The sequence below is a fragment of the Rhamphochromis longiceps genome, linkage group LG12 (assembly GCF_057381845.1).
Source record: "Rhamphochromis longiceps isolate RC_006_pf linkage group LG12, R_longiceps_female_GT1.1, whole genome shotgun sequence".
In the NCBI taxonomy this organism is placed as follows: Eukaryota; Metazoa; Chordata; class Actinopteri; order Cichliformes; family Cichlidae; genus Rhamphochromis; species Rhamphochromis longiceps.
In genome coordinates this window covers 4,965,004-4,981,668 of record NC_140568.1, presented here as the reverse complement: position 1 = coordinate 4,981,668, position 16,665 = coordinate 4,965,004, and the positions used below count along the sequence as shown (strand labels likewise).

Genomic DNA, 16,665 nt, shown 5'->3' with positions numbered 1-16,665 from the left:
ACTCGGACCCCCGCTATCTTCCGCTCACCGATTCTACGCACTTGGTCACAGTCAGTCATGGGTTCTTCACGATTAGGTGTATCGGAGATGACATTGTCGGCATGCGACACAGTAAGCACAAGGGCAGTCTGTGTAGCTGGTCTTTTGTTGAGTCGCCTAACAAATCCTGTGATACAGTCGTTGACAGCCGATAGTCCAACACGGCATTCGTTCCCAGCGCGCGCACACACAACGCGTAGCGCACTGTGATATCTGAAGCTTAGGCCACACATCAGCAACAGCACAAGCACGACACACACAGCAGAGATAATCCCCGGGGTTGATGTTCTCGCGTCAGAGTCCTCAGACAGAAGCGCAGGTGCCTGGGTAACGGCAGCGGGCTGTTCAGATTCAATGCAGGTCATACATTCTTCACTAGAGCAGTGGAATCCATGCTCACACACACATGTTAGCCGTTCTTGTGGGTTATACACAATGTACTTGGGCTCGTATGTGTCGGACCACATGCTTTGCCCATCCACAAATTTAGGACGCACACCCGTTTTGCAGACAACCGCAGTGTCGCCGCCAGAAGTCCAACACATTACACACTGCGTCTTGAAGCGATTCAGGTGTGAACACACTGGAAGGTTGTAAGGTGAACGATTCTCATATAGTACGCGGTTATTCTCATCTTCTACGAATGTAATGAAAGGTTGTCCGTTCAAGAAAAAAAATGCGTACTTTTCGCTGGAAAACAACCTTCTGACTGTAAAGTTTTTGTTGGGATCGCAGTAGGGTTGTGATATACAGCTAGTCAGTCTGTTGTGTACGTCCATGTATTCGTATAGGTGACAATATACACACCGCGGGTTATCGCAATCCCCCAACCCTGCCATTATTGAACCAGGAGGGCACAAGCAGCAATAGTTGGTGTCAGTCATACAGGCCAGACAAGTAGTTCCACATAGAAACATAAGCAAAACACGCATCATGTCTGCAAGCAATGATCAGGGAATGCATCCTCATAGCATTACTAGCCCCAGGTTGCCCATATTCAGCCGTGCTGCAGGTCGGCTGGCTCCGTGCTGTAGGTCGGCTGGCCTGGTGCTGCGGGTCGGCTGGCCTGGTGCTGCGGGTCGGCGGCTCCCGACCTGCGGGTCGGCGGCTCTGACTGTGATTAAATACTACCCCAAACGGGCCGCTTTATCCCAACAGTCTGCCAATGCTGAGAAAACGCAACAGCTTACGGACATAACGCGTTTCCAGACGTAGACATCAGAGTCACGCAGAAGCATCTCCGGTTAATTTGTCAACTATGAAGACAGCGGTCTACACTATCCTGTGCTTAGGAGCGTTGTTCTACTCCACCAGCTGCAGTTCGACCAAGAAGAGCTACAGCGCGACATGTCTGAACGGTGAGACTGTGACAGTGGACGCGTCTAGTGTGGGCCGCACGTCCACGTACAAGATGTACAAGCGACTGGTGTGCAAAGCCTGCGCCGTGCAGCGGTGCGACGACACCAGGCTGTTCAAGGGGTACTCCAAAAAGGACGACAACGGTAGAATCCTCACCACCAGCCTGGAAGGGCTGACGTTGAAGAGTTACGGCTCGACCGAGGCCAAAGTGTCATACAGATGCCCCAACACAGAAACCCTAGGGTCCGCTCAATGCCAAACCGCGCAGACGCTGAAAGAGTGCCTGGTGAAGCTGTGCCAAGAGTGTTCCTCGACAAACTGCGAGGTGTACGCGGGCTCGACGAAGGTCAGCTTGGGCAAAGTGGCGGTAGCCAAGGGTATGTATAGGATCGACACAAAGGCCTCGACGGCAGAGAAGTTGAAGAAGAAGCTGGAGGCCGTCAAAAGGATTGCAACGTCCGATAAGGCAAAGGGGGCAGCTAAAGCCATAGGAGCCGCCGTGGTCAGCAACAAAGATGTCATCGTCAAGTTCGCCAAATCCGTAGGGGTGCCCGAGGAGAAACTCGCGACCATTCAGCAGATAATCAAAGTGGGAAACAGCCTGTACGCGAAAGACCTAAACGGCGGACTCACAGCCCTGGCTGAGCTCACGGGTCACCCTTTGACCGAAGAGGATGAGAAGACTATCGACAATGACATGAGCGAGGACGAAGAGGTTGAGTATTCTGGCGTGTTCGCTGCTCTGAAAGAAGAGGCCGCTCGCGTCGAAAGCGGGCGAGACTTGTATCAAGACGGCAAAGACTCGTTCTTGGCAACCTACGGATTGTACATAGCTATCGCTGTAGTCGTTATAGTAGCGATAGCCAGCTGCGTGTGCTGTGTGCTATGCTGCAGGAGGATGTGCTTGAAAAAGAAGAAAAGGGTCAATGTGGACTATAACTTGCAGCAGCACAATCCGCAAGAAATGACAGGGCTGTAAGAAATGATAATGCTGAATATTGTGTGTTACGATTGTTTTTTGTATTCCATATAAAGCATGCCAATGGTCATGAAGTATTGTGTGCGCCATGTACTAGTACACGATGGTACTCTTGTGTTTTCGTACCATGTTTGTATACAACGGAGACCAATGCGATGAACATTGTAGCCTGCGGAGGAAGATTTAGTCTTATTTGGTTGTATCATACATACAGCCTAACGTATTACATGTAATCACCATTGTCACTGTTTATATTGTTGTCAATGTACTCCTATGGGTCGAATTTTACACTGTTACATTTTGTATTGTTGTCAATGTACTCCCATGATATCCAACGTTATACCGTTGCGGTGAAGAATATAAAATAAAGCAGAGTCCTATGAAAACAATGTGTTGTATACACAGATGTCATGGTTTACGGTCTACGCTATGTTCTAGAAAATAAAGTGCAGTAACAATCAATGGTGTCTGTTACCACCACCGCCGTACAACACACGCATGTCGTCTGATGTTGTTAGCCATCCGAGATTCATTGGGTCCTCAGGACCCCCAACCGTTACGCGTTCCTCTGCTAATGTACAAGTTAGAAAAGAAACAAGCCGTGTTCAGTTGAAAAAAAAAGTTTAATGTTGTGTCGTAACACACTCAAACAGAATAACTGATACAACACTGAATCTGGGACACTTGCCGCCACACATACACGTAAACACAACAGTAGAGGTTTTATTGAAACATAGATCATTTCTTGAGGCATACGAGGCACTATGTATCAAACTCCAGATGTCTCATCTCCTAGCCCGTGGTGTTGTGGGCAACGATCGGTTTGGTTTACAATGTGTCCAGTCCTCCGTTTTCGTACGATACACACCACCACCAGACACAAAGCTACAGTGCACAAACACAACACTGTTGACATTAAGGCCCACGGCAAAACAGCGTTCGGCCAGTCAAGTGCGCGAAGAGTTTGGCGATCCCCCGCTAGCCAGTGTTTGACAATGTGATACCCCATGTCTTCCTCCGACACGTCGCAGGTGAAGTTCCCCATGTCAGATGGTAAGATATCCACAGCGATGCGTCGTTGAAACGTGTCGTCGTCGTTTGGGAGAGTGTCCGTCCTCAGTGTCGAGAACTCGGCCGTTTCTCATCAGCCTCATCGAAGCCGTGTTTGTGGAGAAACCAGAGGCCAGACAAATCAATGTGAGAGTAGTGCCGTTTGTCTTCAGCGTAAACACGTACACGTCAGGGGCGGTTGCCCTTTCTCTGGGTCCCCGTTTGCTGTATTCAACAAACCTAGTCAACCACTCGATACACTCGCCGCGCAAGTAGCCGATGGTGTATTTGGTCAATAGGGTCACAGCGTTCCATTTGTCCGCGATGGTTTTCGCCGCTTCGGTTTCAGCCGACCACCTTCCTGTGACATAATCAAAAGACATTAAATCGTCACCATCGTAAGCGTACTTATCCACCCCACTGACAAAACGCAGCCTCTCCTCGGAGGGGTTCGTTTCCCCGTAACATCCGTGCAACCACTGTAGAACATGTAGATCCCCATCGGACGCAGAGTGTCCCGTCCGAGTCATCACGACATCTAGGTTAACGCCAAACCATTGCTGCTTGCTGAGTCGACTCTGCGTGCCCTTAGCCCAGTAGTCACTAGTTAAGTGTTCTCGAGCCCAGTTTGTTGTGGGGGTTTTCCGTCCATGGGTTGTCAGTGTCAAAACGGTCAAAGGGTTTACAGTCCACTAGACCTATTGCTGTAAACTTGTGCACACCCGGCAATCCAAGGTCTGCGGACAGCGCTGTATAAATGTAGATCAGCGAATGAGTTGCCGAATTCACTGTCAGCATACGAGTGACAAAGTACAAAAACACATACCACGCGTCCATCGTAAGAACTACCTCAATTATGTGCGGTGTGCAAATGCAAGTGAGTCCAACTCTCCCAGTGTTCGGGCAAATACACTCGCCAACGGTTCGGCCGTCTCACAACAAAGCTCGCTGTCCGACCGACAATCCCACCCCCAGCTGTCGTGTTTCGCATCGACCACATATACCCAGCTAAGGCCTAGCCATCCCCACGTGCGTCGGTCTTTTGTAAGAAACGAACGCTGTAACTGCGAGGTCTCTCACTTATAGTTGTCCGATGTGTGTGATTTTATATACAAGCACAGCACGGTAAACGCAGTAGCAGGGTGTGCGTGTTTCACCACAACGGCGTAAGTCAGTGTTTGTGGTGTTAGAAGAGCGGACGGACTAGACTGAAATGAGAGTCCCACACATATCAACAACAACATGTAACATTTCACGTAGGTTTATTATTACAAGCAGTGTGATAACAAGCCCATACAATACAATACAGTGAACACTTTGCCTCCGTTCTACTGTTCGGGGTACCAGAGCCTAAGAGTTGCGGCCTTTCGCCTCGCATCCGTGTCGTTGGTCTTGCACCACAGAAGACAGTCGCTGCCGTTGGGTTCCGTCCGAAAGACCTCTCCCAGACGCGGCATGACGGCCATCCGCTCGTCGACCACCCTTCCAAAGTCACTGCGTTCATCCTCGATTGTGACACACACAAGCTTGTCCTCCTCAGCTTCATATTCGCAGTCGTCGTACGCGGTCTCGGGGTTTCGCATGTCACCCCACAAGCCAGGTTGCTCGACGACCCATCTCGATCCGAAGTAATCCCTGTAAGCAAGCCACAGCTGTCGAGCGAGCGCTTCCGCGTCCGCCGCCGCCTTGCCGTCGTCTTCTAACAGCAGTGTTATACGTGATCCCACCGCGGCCACTCTGTCCACGTACACGTACCAACGAGCCCATCCGACCAGCAAAGCCTTGAGCTTGCAATCGAGCCAAAACTGCACCATGTGAAATCCGTCAAGGCACAGCACACTCAGGTCTTCTAGGTCCATAAAGTCTACGCAATCGGGCGCCATTTCGCCCCATTCCTCCGGGTACTTGATCCTCTGTAACATCTTGCCAGACAACATGTGTATCTTCAGGATCTCGTCGGCCCAACCGTTATACACCGTCCAAGGCTTTGTCATTTCTCCGTTGGGGAACACCAACCTCGGGTGTGTTAAACGTATGCTGTGCACTTGCGGCATCACTGGCTTTTGCTCTGCTGCTGCTGCTGCTGCTGCTGCGTTATACACCGACACTGTCACAGAGTGAGCTTCACTGTCTTGCAATCACATCCATACAGCTTATATAGCATCCCACAGCTCGACACTTACCCAGGTCGGGGATAATGTACAACGTAGGATGCCGTCTCAGACGCGTCCGTCTCGTCGCACGGGTGTCCAATGTAGCACTTTCGCTCTCCTTGGTTTCGGTTGGTATTGAATCGCCAAAGGCATCACGATCGCAGGTCTCTGGATGTCTGTATTTGATACAGAACGTAACCGCAGGCGGCGAAAGCGAGGAACGGCCCTGACAGTCTCAGAAGCAGTGAACTATACATACCCACACATAAGCAGTACCGGTCGAATGTCAGCTCTTATTGTACCTGCCCCCGTACCAAAATGAGCTTACGTTCAGATGACATAGAATGCGCTTGAATTTGTAGCCGGTGTATGAGAGAACACAGAGACCAAACACAGAGGATCACACGCAGAACAACAGAATGTAACATTCCATTTAGTTTATTACGGTCAGCAATGGTGATACAATGCACACAGTAACATTTGTGACAGCCCTCAGTCCACCGCAATCCTTTACGTGGCTTCCAAAAACATCAGGTCGTTTGTTATATTGCTATCAACATTGTGGTGCGATCAGAAAAAGACACACATCAGGTCAGGTTTTTATTACAGTCAGCATTTGGATACGATGAAAAAACACAACAGCAATACAATTAAGCGTAAAGCAGAGAGTGTGACACGACGATAGGCTGCCCGGCACACTAGCCGCGGTCTAATCTGTCGATTCTTCTACTGTTTGCGGGTACCACAGCCTAATCGTCGACGCCTTTCGCTTGTCATCAGCATCGTTGGTGTGACACCACAGAAGACACTCTCCTTCGTGTCGTTCGGTCCGATAAACCTCGCCCATACGCGGCATCACGGTCATCCGATCGTCAACCACTCGCCCAAAGTCGCCTCGCTCGCCCTCGATGGAGACACACAGCAGTTTATCCCGTCGGTTTTCGTATTCGTGTTCCCCATACATGATGTCGGGTTTACGCGTATCCCCCGGCCGCCCAGGTTGCTTGACAACCCATTGCCATTCAAAGTATGTCTTGTAAGCAAGCCATAGCTTCCTCGACAGGACCTCCGCGTCCGCCACCGTTTTGCCCTCGCCATCTAGCAGCAGGGTCATACTCCATCCCACACCAGTCACCCGATCCACGTGCACGTAGCAACGAGCCCATCCGGCCACGAACGACTCGAGTTTACAATGAAACCAAAAGTCCACCATGTGAAAGCCGTCTAAGCACATGTCACTCATGTCTTCCAGGTCCATGAGGGCTATGTGACAGGGTGCCATCACAGCCAACTCTTCCGGGCATTTGATCCTGTCCAACGTGTTAGCAGATAACATGTGTGTTTTCATGATGTCTTCAGCCCAAGGGCAGCACAGGAACCACACGCGGCGTATCTCGCTGTCCGGGAGCCCCGTCCTTGGGTGCACCAAACGTACGCTGTAGACCTGCGACATGACAGTATCTGTGTCTCCGTTACACACGGCCGCTGTCAACCCTTCGTCTCAAAGCGTCTGGTGGCAGTTGTGGATCTGTCCAGGTTATATACCGTTCTCAGTAGGGGTGAAACAGCGAAGAATAACCCAGGCGGCCACCGACCTGTGTATATCTGCTATGCGTGCTGTTGTACTGGCACCGTGTGTCGTGTAGATGTACGGCTGTGGTACAAAACGCGACACGCATCCCAGCTTTGCTAGCGCTATTCACAACGGTGATGGTATCGACAATCGCGAACCTGGTGTGCGTAGTAAGCGATCCAGCCCGTTCCTAAGTTGTTATGTCTGAGCGCTGGTTCTACAGCCATCATCAGGGCCACCTATCCGAAAGTAATCGTGGTCAAAGAACGCTCAACCGCTCGATGTCTTTTAGTGAAAGAGAACGACCTTAGAGGAAAACTCATGTACTGACACAATGAAGACCAAGAGTCAAAGTCTGACTACTAGCCCCTTTCCCCGTTCCGCACGACGACATACGTGGCTCACGATGGAGTCGTTCGATCGCAACGACAAGAAGAAGAAGAAGAAGAATAAGAGGATTCGCCTCTCCCAAGCAGACCACGGTACGCTCGAAGAGCATGTACAGGAGGTGCGATCGACACCGGGAACAACAGAGCGCCTCGAACCAGTGCAGGGTTCACCCGAGAAGTACTGGGACAGATACAAAAGAAATGCAGCGGTTCAAGCCGTGGCTCCGTTCGACAAGACGTGCACATGTACCGCTTGTAATGCTGCAAACAGCGCCCGCTACGCTCCCGACGTAGCCCACGAAACGGCACGGCGCAGAACAAACACGGCGAGACTCGTATTCCAGCACTACGAATGGATTTTCGATCCACCGCAACCAAGTAACCACCATCACGATCAATGAACAGTCGCAGCTATCCCCAACCAAGCACTTCGCCAAGGCGGTGGAACGGGACAGCGGACGTCGAGTAATGACTTATGTCAATCGAGAGTGCACCGTTGTCTGTGTCGTTATCTGTCTCGTACCATTTGCTACCTTTCAATAGAATGTAATGTGATGATGACGAGGAATAAAGAGCAGTGGATGCAAAGATATCGTTCTACCATGCGTTTTGTTTTTTGTCTGTCACACAAGTTAGTGTCTCTGTCGACCGAGCGCCGCATCGAGAAATGCACAGAAATGGTCGCACACAACGCACAACATCAGTGCGATTGACATGCTAGTAACCCCGATCGAGTCCCACTAGCGCCAAGCAGAGTACAAAATGGGGGTCCGTGGTCCAGATACCCCGGGTATCCCCGGGTATCCCCAGGTATCCCCAGGTGTCCCCCGCGAGCCCCACCTTTCCGTCTGCGACCGCGATCTTCCTCGCTGAAATGAGAGCGTTTTCGCGCAGGCTCTATGGCGCGCGGCCAACGGAGGCCGCTGTTAACCCTGATGCACCCGCCAGGGGGAGAGCGGCGGGGTCGGGGGATGCGGGTCCCCTGCGGCGGGAGGGAGGGAGGGAGGGAGGGAGGGAGGAGGTTGGGGTCGCGAGATCCCCCGAGGGGGATGGGATGGGACGGGATGGGAGGGCGGGGTCGGGGGATGCGGGTCCCCCGCGGAGGGAGGGAGGAGGTTGGGGTCGCGAGATCCCCCCCCCCCGAGGGGATGGGATAGGATGGGAGGGGATGGGATGGGATGGGATGAGATGGCGGGCTCGGGGGGGGGGGGGGATGCGGGTCCCCCGCCGAGGGAGGGAGGGAGGAGGTTGGGGTCGCGAGATCCCCCCCGAGGGGATGGGATGGGGATGGGATGGGATGGGATTGGAGAGAGAGAGAGAGAGAGAGAGAGAGAGAGAGAGAGAGAGACGTGAGTTTGACAGAGACCACACGTGCAAGCGTGGACGATAAAGTCTTGTAAAAGGTGGTCGAGAAACACCCCGGCAAAAGCACAGCGCGTCGCGCGGCGAGATGATAAGAGCGTGGATGGCGGGTACTAAGCGTGTCGGGGTTACAGGTTACAGAGGTTACAGAGGCAGTGTCCGGGCGCGTGCTGTACAACAACAACAACAACAACAACAACGGCGACAAGGTGCCGCCAACGAGAAAGAAGAAGACGAAGAAGACAATGTCACGCACTAGACCGTGGGAGCCAAAGAGCACTAAGGTCGGTACAGGCAGATCGCAATCGCCAGCGGTGTCCTCCTCCTCCTCCCGCTCACCATCACCGTCGCCGTCGCCATCGCATTTGGCGTACGCTGCGTGGTCGACTCCGGTGGCTCCATTGTTGCGACCGGCCACGTTTCGCTATCGAGGGCTAGGGGTCGAGGAAGACCAAGAGCAGCGGCGGCAGCAGCAGCAGCAGCAGCAGCAGCAGCAGCAGCTACAGGAGAACTTGGAGGAGGACGAGAGCGAGGAGGAAGAGGAGCAAGAGGCCGAGGGGGACAACAACGACGACCTGACGGCCCGAACGCTCGCAGACGACGAGGAGGAGAGCCACTCGGAGGATCAGGAGGACGAAAACGATGCGGTGGATAGGTATTTCGGGGAAGAGGATCGCGGTTACGAAATGGCGTCGCAACTCTGCCAGGACGGCGGCTCGCAAGGCGAGTCGAACCGCCGAGAGGGAGAGGAAGAAAAAGCAGGCGCCGACCCACCGGGGCGGCGGACTCGGGAGATTTGGCAAGAGGACGAGGCCGGCCGCGCTGCAGGTGGCGTTCATGATCCTGGGCGTGATCGCGGCCGCGGCGCTGTCGGTGAAACTCGCGACGCGGATGTAGCCGACGATTACGACTACGACGATGACGAAGAAGACAAAGACTATGAAGAAGAAGAAGAAGAAGAAGAAGAAGACGTCCTCGCCGATGATGATGATGATGATGATGATGATGATGATGATGATGAAGAAGAAGAAAAAGAAGAAGACGTCCTCGCCGATGATTATAACGATGACGATGAAGAAGAAGACAAAGACTATGAAGAAGAAGAAGAAGAAGAAGAAGAAGAAGACGTCCTCGCCAATGATGATGATGAAGAAGAAGAAGAAGAAGAAGAAGACGTCCTCGCTGATGATTATAACGATGACGATGAAGAAGACAAAGACTATGAAGAAGAAGAAGAAGGCGGGCATGTGTATTTACCAGGTGAAACTATGTCAGTGGACCTCAGACTTTCAAGACGCTGAAGCACCTGAGGGCAACCACTAAAATATGATGTGGGGAAGATGAACAGAGGGAGTGATTTTTAAGTCTGATTACAGACCATGTAAGTAGTAGTTAAGCAGGAATAGGGCAAAACCTTTATGGCTCAGAAGTTCTAATTCCCATAACATATTGTCATACTAGTAAGCAAAACTTTTCTGTGATTAATCTGGCAGATTAGGGGTTTTTTTTGTTTTACTGATAGGTTTATTCTGGCAGTTAGACATGTCCATCATTAAAAACTCCCTCTATTGAAAGAAGAAAACAACCCAAACCTAAGACGGGGCCCAGTATGTTTTTAACAGTACACTAAGAGAAAACCTGTCAGGTGTCACCCTTATGGTGATGATGTTTTGTGTTCTGATGAGTTAATAATCAGCCCCATTTTTCTCATTTTAGTTCTAAGCAGGCCTGGAAGACTGAATTAACAGCGCTATAAAACATTTTCGTGAGAGCAAATATAAGGTGAGCTTTTCCAGATTACAATTGGCTGATGAAAAGGTTAACTATGGGAACCCGATCAGCGTGTCAGTCCTGACTGATGATGTGGACTAAAGTGTTGACTGACTTGACACTGAGACAAAGACTGGACCAACGTTAGGATGAGTAAAAGTTGAAAAACAATTCACAATGTCGGTAAGAAAAAGGTGGATGCTTTGCTTTGCTTAGTTTTGCTTTTGCCAGGGGCAGGAGGATAACAGAGACCGGAGGGGAGACTGTAGGTTCACCTGAGACTGTGGAGCTGGAGACTTAACCCTTCGGCTGCTAATTTGAGGTTGCTGATGTTTTTTTAAAGAAAACTTTTGATATTACTCATGTTACCATTAACCAAAGCAGGCCACTGTAGGAGTCAATTAAATTTTATAGAGGAAAATAGTCAGAACCACAACAATACTTATGAATTCCATAGGGGATTGGTAGACTTGTCACATTAAAACTACAGTTATGGAATAACAAACACTGGTCCAAGTGACTGAGGTTTTTTCCCTTTCAAATAGTTAACTATTAAAAAGAGCACAACCAGTAAGGGCATGTGATTCGACATGGTACTGGAGGAAAACAGGAGCAAAGTAAAGAAAACAAACCTATTTTGGTTAGCTCTGATAAATTCAAATGTACCTTTACACTCAGAGGATCAAGATGAAATTAAAACATATGCAAATTTTGTATGAAGTACGTGACTGATAACTGGTCTGTCTTAAGTTTTGTTTGTTATAGTTTAAGGAAAAAATATGCAGTGCCACACTATCAGATGTGAGTGACGGTTGGGCTCAGTGATGAATCAGGTGAGCTGGATTAATGGCTGGATAAAGACACAAATTTCCCTGCTGTGATCAGTGAGGGAAGGACAGTGGAAAACTGAATTTCAAATGTGAAGTTGATGCTAACACACAGGTTTTGTTTCTAGGTAGTTTCAAGGATGCAGGCTCTGTGTGGCGCCAGGAGTTCAAAAGATTTAACATGATAATTTAACTGATTTTATTCCTTAACACAGGTCTGCAGCCCCGGAGCAAACATGCTCGAGAGGAGAATTGCTGAGATTTTCTGAGAAATAATATGACTAACCTTTTTCTTTTAATTTTCTAGTTGTTTTGTTTGACACATGGAAATGTGTCAAAAAGGAGGAGTTTTAGGTCTAATTTGAAATAATGGATTATATGATCAGTGTATGTCTTTTTGTGTGTTTGATAATTTAGGTACGGTAAAACTTAGGCATAAATCATTGTTTTCATTTTTAAGCTTAAAGGATTAAAATAAACTGAATCCTGTGCAGAAGATAAAATGCCCGTGTTCAGGAGAAGCTGAGTACCACACTTAAGGGGAACTGTGGGACAGCAGGCTGAATGAAACATCTGCTTTGGTGAAAGGAGGGAAGATGTTAGGATTGAAAATGTTTGATTTCATATTGATTTCCTTTACTAGAATAAGCGTTTATAATCATTTTTCATACACACATTGCAATTGTGCTCATAGGAGTTGCTACTCAGTCTTGTGAAGGTCATAAGCTTCGTTCAGCGTGACTATCTGAACTGATATACTGTAGGAATGGCTTAGAGTACGTCGGGGTAAATGCAAACACGCTTACACACATAAATAATAATTGGGCTAATCCTTTTGATTAGAGAGTCCCGAACGTGATAGTCTGAACTAACTTTGAATAACTAAACAAACAATTGACGAACACAGTAGATTATTGAGGCACGGCAGAGAGGTGTTTTCGTTTACTGTCCTTTACAGAAGAAGGAGCAGATTCCAGAACCACAGCAAAACCACGAAGGGGTTGGCAAGAATCCAGGAAGCATCAGACCGAACGGATCTGGCCAAGAGAGGGGGACACTGATGTGACCCAAAAGAAGCACAGAGCACAGAGAAACCTACCAGAAGAGAAGTTGTTTAGATTGTAAAGAAGATTAAAAGCTCGTTAGACAGAGGTTATAATGTGAGTACAAAGTAATGAAGGGTAATGGGAGGATTAGCTTTAGTAATAGTTAGAATGATTTTTATGTTATGTCAATTGCCCAAACACTGTGGTCATGCCAGGATATGCTCTACCCGTTAAAGGGGGCGAAGGCACAATGAAGTGAACTGTAAGTGTGTGCTTAGAAACCAGGAGTAAGTTTTAAAGAGGAAACGGGTTAAACCATAGAGAGACTGTTTCCAAAGATTAATAAAAGTAATCTAGGACCTTTTACTAGGAAAAGCTAATTAGATCTGATTGGATTTTACAGTGAGCATTGAGAGACGTCAGAAGTGGGTTTAAACTGGGATTTTGGTTAAAAAGGGGGGTGGAAGGAACTGAAGGTAGGACAGCTCACAGCCCAGCGTAAACGCGAGGTGCTGTCTTAGGGCTTGACTTATTTTTTTGATTTATTTGTTGTGGATAGAAGTAATTATGGCACAAAAATAAGGGAACATTGAAAATATACAACCCGTTGAGGGGACGGATGACATATATGGTTGGGTAATTGAAAGGTTTCATTTTGTTTAGTATGGTTTCTTTTGTTATACTTTAGCTATTATTCTCTCATGCAAGTAAAGTTAGTGAGGGAGTCAGTTAATTAGGTTAACTCATAAAATTATATGAGTTAAAAAGGGGGAACTGTTAAAGAATAAATATATGTTATTAGTGCTTATTTTCTGATTATATTGTTTTTTGTACTTTAGAATAAAGTCTTATATAAAGCAAGGCCAGCTGTGAGAGAGAACTAGGTCAGAGGGTGACAGGTCGCCTTAGCAACCGAGGCTTCAGAAAGGGGAAGTTAAGTAACAGGAAGTTTAGTGCAGAGCTGCAGAGGCATATTAATAAAATACAGGAAACCAGACAGGAAAAGCGGAACTAGTAACACAGAAGGAGTTGTTTTTATCGAAACTATGTGTGACGTGTAAAGGACCAAAATAACACCTATATGAGACACATTTTTGGCTTCTAAGCTAGAGATTTTGCAACTGGCTTTTTGGACTATGCAGGTCTCTCTCTTCCGGAAGATGATTAAGTATAAATTATAAATATTTTGATTAACTGAGTCGTGATCTCTCTATGCAGTAAAAGAATGACAAGAACCAGATTTAATACACGCAATCAAACTGGCTAAAGAACTTGGGCCCACTCGCATACAGGCTGTAAACTGTGGTGAATTTAACTACTCGATTTCAATCGAGACGCAACCTCTCGCGCTTCACATACACACAGACATCCCAGAAGCTCTCAATTCAATTCTATTCAATTTTATTTATATAGCGCCAACTCACAACAACAGTCGCCTCAAGGCGCTTTATATTGCACAGTAGATCGTACAATAATACATACAGAGAAAAACCCAACAATCATATGACCCCCTATGAGCAAGCACTTTGGCGACAGTGGGAAGGAAAAACTCCCTTTTAACAGGAAGAAACCTCCGGCAGAACCAGGCTCAGGGAGGGGCAGCCACCTGCTGCGACTGGTTGGGCTGAGGAGGAAGACAGGATAAAGACATGCTGTGGAAGAGAGACAGAGGTTAATAACAGATAAGATTCAATCCAGAGAGGTCTATTAACACATAGTTAGTGAGAAAGGTGACTGGAAAGGAAAAACTCAATGCATCATGGGAATCCCCCGGCAGCCTACGTCTATTGCAGCATAACTAAGGGAGGATTCAGGGTCACCTGGTCCAGCCCTAACTATATGCTTTACCAAAAAGGAATGTTTTAAGCCTAATCTTAAAAGTAGAGATAGTGTCTGTGTTAGGAGAAAACTCTGTAAAAAACCCAGGAGAAATAAAGACACAATGAGACAAAGTTACTTTCTTTGCTAAACGTGTACACGGGTGAGCTGCTGAGAACAACTCACACCATGCACAGTGGCTTGGCATTTTTTATAGGCACAGAGCAGAGAGACAGTGAGAACAGGATAAGAAAATAATAAACAGATAAAATAAACAACTCCATATGTGGTACTAGTCTCGTCAACAGAGAGCTGGGAGAGAGCTGTGAGAGATAAAACAATCTAAAACAATGTGTCCCAAAACAATATGTCTTTGCTGGGAAAGTCTAAAAGGATAATTCTAAACTAATCTAACCATAGACAAAGGGCAGACAAAGGGCATCTTTGTACATTTAAAAGAAGGTAAAGAAACATAGAATCATTTTTCCTGTAACAGTCTGTCTCCCAAATCCAAACTGGAAGCTGGTTCCACAGAAGAGGGGCCTGAAAACTGAAGGCTCTGCCTCCCATTCTACTTTTAAATACTCTAGGAACAACAAGTAGGCCTGCAGAGCGAGAGCGAAGTGCTCTAATAGGGTGATATGGTACTACAAGGTCATTAAGATAAGATGGGGCCTGATTATTTAAGGGCTTGATTGTGAGGAGCAGGGGCAATCGTGGCTCAAAAGAGTTGGCAGTTCGTCTTCTAACCGGAAGGTTGCTGGTTCGAGCCCCGGCTCGGACAGTCTCGGTCGTTGTGTCCTTGGGCAAGACACTTCACCTGCCGCCTACTGGTGATGGCCAGAGGGGCCGATGGCACGATATGGCAGCCTCGCTTCTGTCAGTCTGCCCCAGGGCAGCTGTGGCTACAACTGTAGCTTGCCTCCACCAGGGTGTGGAGGCAAGCTATGAATAGTGAATAGTGGAATTGTAAAGCGCTTTGAGGGCCCCGAAAATGCAATATAATATATAATATATAAATGCAATCCATTATTATTATTATTATTATTATTATTATTTTGAATTCAATTCTGGATTTAACAGGAAACCAATTGTCAGGAGTGTCGTGTGCGGAGGCGAGGAAGTGACCCAAACGCAGGACTCGTGGATAGTGAAGAACTGAAGATGGTTTATTATGAATCGTGGATGAACAGGGCAGGAACGAAGGACTGACTGGCTGAAAGACTGGATGGCTGGCTGGCGGGCTGACTGACTGAACTGAACATACATACGGAGAGACGACATTAACATCAATGACACGACAAGGGCTGAAGGGTAGAGAGGGCTTAAATACATGACTAACAATGACAACAATTGGAGACAGGTGAGTGAACAGCTGAACATAATGAACTAATGATAAATGGGAAGAGAACTGAACATAATGCACACAGACCAAGGCTAACACAATAAAACAGGAAGTGGAACAGGCAGTAGATAAACAGTGAACGTGAACTGAAAATACTGGGTCAACGACCCAGAAACCCTGACACCAATGAAGGGAAGCCAAAACAGGAGAAATATGCTCGCTCTTTCTAGTCCCTGTCAGGACTCTTGCTGCAGCATTTTGGATTAGCTGAAGGCTTTTCAAGGAGTTTTTAGGACATCCTGATAATAATGAATTACAGTAGTCCAGCCTGGAAGTAATAAATGCATGAACTAGTTTTTTCAGCGTCACTAAGAAACAGGATATTTCTAATTTTAAAGATGTTGCACAAATAGAAGAAAACAGTCTTACATATTTGTTTAATATGTGCGTTGAAGGACATGTCCTGGTCAAAAATGACACCAAGGTTCCTCACAGCATTACTGGAGGCCAAGGTAATGCCATCCAGAGTGGTTAGATACCATATTTCTAAGATTTTCAGGGCCGAGTACAATAACCTCAGTTTTATCTGAATTAAGGAGCAGAAAGTTAGAGGCCATCCAGGTCTTTATGTCTTTAAGACATTCCTGCAATTTAACTAATTGATGTGTGTTACCTGGCTTCATGGATAGATAGAGCTGGGTGTCATCTGCATAGCAGTGAAAATTTATGCTATTTCTTCTAATGATGCTGCCTAGCGGAAGCATGTAAAATGCAAACAGAATTGGTCCGGGTACCGAACCCTGTGGAACACCATAATTGACCTTAGTGTGTGAAGAGGACTCTGCATTTACATGCACAAATTGGAGTCTATTAGATAGATATGATACAAACCACTGCAGTGCAGTACCTGTAATACCTACAGCATGTTCTAATCGCTCTAATAGGATATTATGGT

At 47.6% G+C, this 16,665-nt stretch overlaps 1 pseudogene; it reads right to left on the bottom strand.

Moving 5' to 3' along the window:
* Nucleotides 1-3,162: 3,162 nt before the first annotated feature.
* On the bottom strand, nt 3,163-4,264 carry LOC146656669 (major histocompatibility complex class I-related protein 1-like; annotated as a pseudogene).
* Between the last annotated feature and the right edge of the window lie 12,401 nt (nt 4,265-16,665).